This window comes from Pyxicephalus adspersus, chromosome 3 (assembly GCF_032062135.1).
Source record: "Pyxicephalus adspersus chromosome 3, UCB_Pads_2.0, whole genome shotgun sequence".
Taxonomy (NCBI): domain Eukaryota; kingdom Metazoa; phylum Chordata; class Amphibia; order Anura; family Pyxicephalidae; genus Pyxicephalus; species Pyxicephalus adspersus.
This window is the reverse complement of record NC_092860.1, coordinates 124,579,036-124,585,035: the sequence shown is the minus strand read 5'-3', so window position 1 is coordinate 124,585,035 and position 6,000 is coordinate 124,579,036. Positions and strand designations below refer to the sequence as shown.

The 6,000-nt window shown below is 40.3% G+C and overlaps 1 protein-coding gene across 1 annotated transcript in view; it reads left to right on the top strand.

Annotated features, from left to right (window-relative positions):
• Window positions 1-2,722: 2,722 nt before the first annotated feature.
• The window catches only part of ATP10D (ATPase phospholipid transporting 10D (putative)), a 43,670-nt gene continuing 40,392 nt past the window's right edge, over window positions 2,723-6,000 (top strand). The window contains exon 1 of the mRNA XM_072406865.1: window positions 2,723-2,853. The gene's annotated coding sequence lies outside the window, so the exon portion shown is untranslated. The remainder of the gene's footprint in view (window positions 2,854-6,000) is intronic.

Genomic DNA, 6,000 nt, shown 5'->3' with positions numbered 1-6,000 from the left:
GGTTCAAAGGAGGGGGATGTCATTGTACACACCCATTTGTACACGCCCCGTGGTAGATTTTTTTCATTAGAACACCGGATAGGGAATCCCCCTCCTCCGCAGTGTCTTGGGAGGAAGGGGATCCCCCATCAGAGATCTCCCCGCGGCAGCCGAAGGGAGCCACAACAAGGAGGCTGAAGAGCCGCAGGTTGCAGACACCTGGTCTAGACACATGTAAGCTTGCATTCTGCTACAATATGCCAAAGTTAAAGTCAGGTGGGGAAATAGAAGTAGACTGGGGATTTAGTTTAGTTTAGTTTTATAAATTACTGGGGCAACATTATTTTTTTAAAATGTGCCTGGATTTGGTCTATATGCATTGAAATCTGCACACCTCTGAACCCCTAGACTGTAAATGGTCAGTGAAGGAACAGCAGAAGACTTATGAATCATTCCTCTGCTCTCTCTTTCTCTGTAAGTTTTTCTTGTCAGTATACGTGCATGTAGCATACCTAAGAAGCTACCAGTATTCCCTCTCCTGACTTTCCAGCTTCTATTTAATTAAATTAAATTCATAAAGATATGTATAGTCATTTTATCTATAGTTTATATATATTTATCTATAGTTTATATATAGTCAGGTATATGTGGAGCACATTTAGTAAGCAATTTTGTAATTTTAAAAATGAACTGGAGGAAATATTCGTATAAGTAGCACTGATGACCTATGAGCGTACGGCTGCTACCTGGTTGTCCAATCAGCCGGCTGTGGATGAAATCCCCCCCTATATTCCTTATCTCCAATAGTATTAATGGTGTCGCCCTCCCTACTGTTCTATGTGACAGAGGTATATGAATCACAAGAGTGGCTACACAATTAAGAAAAGGCAGATAGGTATGTTTATTTTTGGTTTGTATCTATCTGTTTGCCGGAGACTTAAAGATTAACTACTGGAGGATAATTATTTTTTATCCCTGCTTAGGCTGAGTTCGCAATAAGGCTGACCATTCATTTACCTGGACTGCACAATTCAGGGCAGCACAGCAAAAATAAATAAAAAATAAAACATATCTATAAAACAGGGAATCAGACATTTCCTCAATTATTCCCTGGTGGGAATCTTCCATGTCTTTGTGTTTCAATGGCAGTAATTGATTACCGCCAGGGAATATTTGAGGGAATATCAGATTCCCTGTTTAAAAATGGAGCCCTATGTTTACTTTGTTTACAATGGCACCATGGTATGCATGATAGTGTGTGCTGCACAGTATTAGGGTTGCAAAAACCCTAATATTACCAGGGGTGTTGGAGCAGCCACACAGAAACAACAGATGGTAAGTGTTCCTGGTTCTGTATAGTGTATTGCCGTTGGATTTGATGAACAGCTCACTTGTGTAACTAAGGAGAAAAGTTGAATAAAATAAAGTCATGGTATAAGGTTTGAGATTAATCCCATCATGAGTTTTACCCAAATTTATCCATTTGCTGTTTCTACAAACTCATGTAGAAATTGCTAGCTGATGATCTTTATACCTTTCAACTGTAGTTAACAATGGGGCCAATGTGTGCTCCTAGACGCCATGTATCAGTGTCGGGGCCCCTGACAGTGCTGCTATACAATGTAATAGATTACAATGTTACACATTAAGCTGTTTTTTTTGTACAATCCAGGCAATCTCTCATTGACAGCAAAAATAGCTTGGGCATTCCTTGCGGAGTAATGGGGATCTGTCACTTGGTAGGGTTAGTTTAATGTACAGCGCTGCATAATATGTTGGTGCTGTATAATTCCTATATTAATAATTATTTATTTATAGTATTTATTTTTATTATTTAATATTAATATTATTATTATTATTATTATTAAAAATAATAATAATAATAATAATAATAATTTGGCTTGTTAACATCACTGCTCTTCATGATTTGACATGGATTTACAGTAAAAGAAGTAAAAATGCAATTTGTTTCAAAATTTTATTGAATTTTTTAAATAAAAAATAACTATACTAGTAAAACAAAAATAAAAATAAAAAGGGGAGGGGCAAATAAAAAAATCAAACCAATGAGAAGCCAACATGTGTAAAATGGAATTTAAAATCAGTGGTTAAATTACTAGAACATCTATCAGCTTTTTATTATTTCGCAAATTACCTATCTGGTTATAGGTTGTCTTGCCACACGAAGAAGTGATGAGAAATCTCCTTAACACAGCCAAATACAACAATAAAACCTTTCCTGATTCTGCCCAAAATTAGACATTTTGGGTACAGAACCACTCTATTAGTATTGTATCTAGTCCTATGTAAGACATAACCCCTATAGACCTTAATAGGGTACACCGCAAACCTTGGCCCATCACTAATAAAGACAAAACAGTGATATAGAGTATAATAACCACATAAAGTTATTACAGATCATTACCTCCAATAGTGATCTGTTCATTGGCCCCTTATATACAAAATGTTACCGGTTGCAGCCTCATCAGTCACTGTTCTTCCCTTGGTCTGGCTTTAAACCCACAGATCTCTGTATATATTGCTATGATTATAGAGATATGCCCATTTGCAGGATATATATAAAGTTTATGGTATTTGCCCATTGCTGCCAGCTGGCACATTGCGCTCCCTGCAGGTGTTCAGCTAGGGCACTGAGGACAGCAGAAGGCTGCTTTGCCAGGGGGCGGAGACTCTAATTATTACGTCACCGAGAGGCGGCCGCTGATTGGCTGAGACGCGCCTCCCCGTACCGGAGCTCGGAAACACAGAGGGTGATACACAAGGACGGGGAGATCCGCTCCGGTACCGCTGCCGTGATTCCTCCCTGGCAGACAATGTACCGGGCCGACCGCTGATGTGAGCGATCCTGGCATGGTGAGAACTTGTGTGATCGTGTACCGGGCACGCTATTATCTCCATTGTGTGTATGGAAATCCCCCAACAATGCAGCTAGGGGATCTGTTGTTCTATAGAGGATTTACCTAACTGCTGGTTCAATGGAAACTAATTCCCATCATTCCTCGTTCTGTGTAGTCATCAGGGCTTGCTGGGACTTGTAGTTCTGCCAATTCAGAGCAGGACCTTTAGTCCCTCTCATGGGATGTAAGCGATTGTGTCTTCAGATTTGTGACCAGTGTATTTAAAGCTATTAGCATCCTTTACAAATATTTATATTACTGACATTTTGGGGGGAAAAAAGTCATGAGTTGAAAAAACTTTCCAGATCTTGGATAGGTACTTGCTGTTTGCAAATGGAAAAGTTAGCCATGAAGTCATGAAGATATAAAGATCACTATAGAGGGGCAATGATGGCCCCTAGATCCTAAGGTGTGAAGATCTCAGCTATTCTCCACCTCTGTCCCAATCTCTGCATTCAATACTGACCATTTCTGGGATCGGCATATTAGTTGCCCCAGGGCAGTCAAACTGTCTGCAGACTGCCCCTTCAAGTCTTGCAAGCTTAAAACTAGCCATCCATAGTATGAGACGTTCATTTGGAAGAGAACTGGATAGTGCCCCAGGGCTAAAGCTTTGTACACCATTTAGATAATTGATCTCTACCCAAAATCCTATGTACAGTAGTCCCTGATGTTTACCTTTTACGCTCATCTAATTTACCTATGGGGTAGAACTCCGCAGGGTGCCTCCCGCTCACCCTCCCCCCTCTATAAAACTGGACAGCATTGTTATTACACTGTCACTGGAAACTAACACAAATTGTTGTTTTCAGCAAGCCAAAATTGACATCTGTCTGCAGCTTTAAGTAGATAATAGATTTTTTTTTTTTAAAGCTGAAGTCGGATGGCAGTTCCTCGATTATGACCCTACTTTTCAATAACCACCCAAAAAAAGCTGGGCGATTACTGAAAGGTGCTGGGTGGTGCACCCGTCTAAAAGGGACTGGGGAGAACACTGGTAACGTTACCTAATTGACATTGCCCATTCGCCCTTTTTTATTCCTTTGATGCACCCCAATTTTGTTGAACCTTTTTTTCTTTGCAACCCTTTTTCCTATCTACATACATTCAGTCCTTGAGTTGGGATACTGTATACCATTTCTCTGCTGGGGTAACCTGATGGGGACCATCTTTGTGCAATATATAATGAAACAGCCTATACAACACCCGCAGCCTACTTCATGAGACAGGGTGTAGAGCAGGGGTCGGCAAACTTTTTGAACTACTAGGCCATTTCAGGAGGTCAAGAAGGCACAGAAAGGTTTTTTTTTTCCAACTGTGACTGCAAGTGAGTAGCCTCAGTCTGCCGCTCATTCGCGTTGTAGTCTCTATACATGTCCGCGTGCTTGGCATTCAAATGCCCCTTGAGATTCGACAGCTTGAAAGTGCTGTTGGTGGTGTTGCTCTTTAGGCATAGTTATTGGGGTAACTCGTGATAATGTGACAATTCAATTAGGCCGGATCCAACAATAAATATCTGGCGGGGTCGTTAGGCCGGACTGGAATACTGGCTAGGCTGTATCAGGCCCAAAGGCCGCAGTTTGCCTACCTTTGGTGTAGGGGAACAGAGCATTGTCACCTAATAAGTGGAAGTACTCAATTAAAAACCTTCATAGCAGGATCAGCTGGTGTTTAATAAATATAAGCTGCAGATTTATTATAATAAATATATAAAAAAATAAAAAAAATGACCTCAGAGTTCCCAGTCACACGCTGGCAGGCTTTGTGTCCTTCAGACAGCATTGTGTTATACACCTGTGACTAACTCACAACTGGTTGTTCTCAATCATTTGGCAACCGTGTACCTGGTGAATAAAAATACTTCTAATTGTATTTAATTATAACGTTCCTACATGTCCCTTAGCATTTTATTTTTTACTGTTCTGGCCATATGTAATGAATTCAGACAAAGCTTGGTGTCGCTTTATTTGTGACATTGTGCTCACATTACACTTTCATTGGAACTGAAAATCCAAGTTTCTTAGCCGTTGGTATTAGAGTGTGTGTTGTCTTCTTGTGTTCTTGTACATTGTCACATTCCTTTTATTACCATCTTCTAGGGTATAATTAGGGAGTCTGTGTGATTCATGGTATTAAGATTAAGTAAAAACTCTTACCCAAGATATAAATACTGCAAGTAGCCGGAATCTGCAGAGTTCACTGTACCATTGTTGTTATAGAATTGTATCATAACCATTTGGCAACATCATGCTTTGTATGTAACATTTAAAATTCTATATTTCTAGATTGCCACTGATTTGCTATTGGTGAGCAGTACTTTGATACTGTCATGCCTAAAGTGGCATCTGCAGTTCTATTTACCCATTGCTGTATTTGAAGTAGCAAATGCTGGCCATTCAAATTTACTGTGGCTGCTTGTGTCACTTTTGAAAAGTACGACTGGGGAGGATTTGAAAAAATATATCCGTGTATCATTTATAAAGTGACAGTCTGGTCTGATAGCCACTTTGTAAGTCTGCTGGCAATAGTACAATTGATGGTAATAGTAAAAGCAAGCTGGTTCATTCCTGAACTTACTGTCATTTATAAAAGTGGCGATCAGTACAGTACACTAATTTTAGCCAAACTTTTTCCCCAGTTTTTGGTATAATATATGTCCAGGCTTTGTACACACGTGCAATAGTTCTTGTCCGATAATCAGTTTGGGGCTGATATAGGACCAGAATCTTGCATGTGTACAGTGCTCATCATCTATCATCCGAACGACTGTCCTGGCAGATCCATGGACAATGGAAAGATCCTTTCCAACAACAATTATTGCCCGTGGGTACTTAGCTTTAGGCTACGTATACACATACAATAATCTTTCACAATTCTTTCCAACAACTAATGACTGCACAATGCATGAACGAGTGCTGTACATACAGGACCACCCTGCTCTATGGAGAGGGGAAAATGACGGAGGGGCAACCAGCTGTGCTCTCCCCCCTTCACTTCAATTACGATTGTTCGTTGGCCATCGTCCGTGGATCCACCAGGACAGCCATTCAAACGATGGAGCAGCCCTGAGCCGATTATCAGACGAGAACCATTACACGTGTGT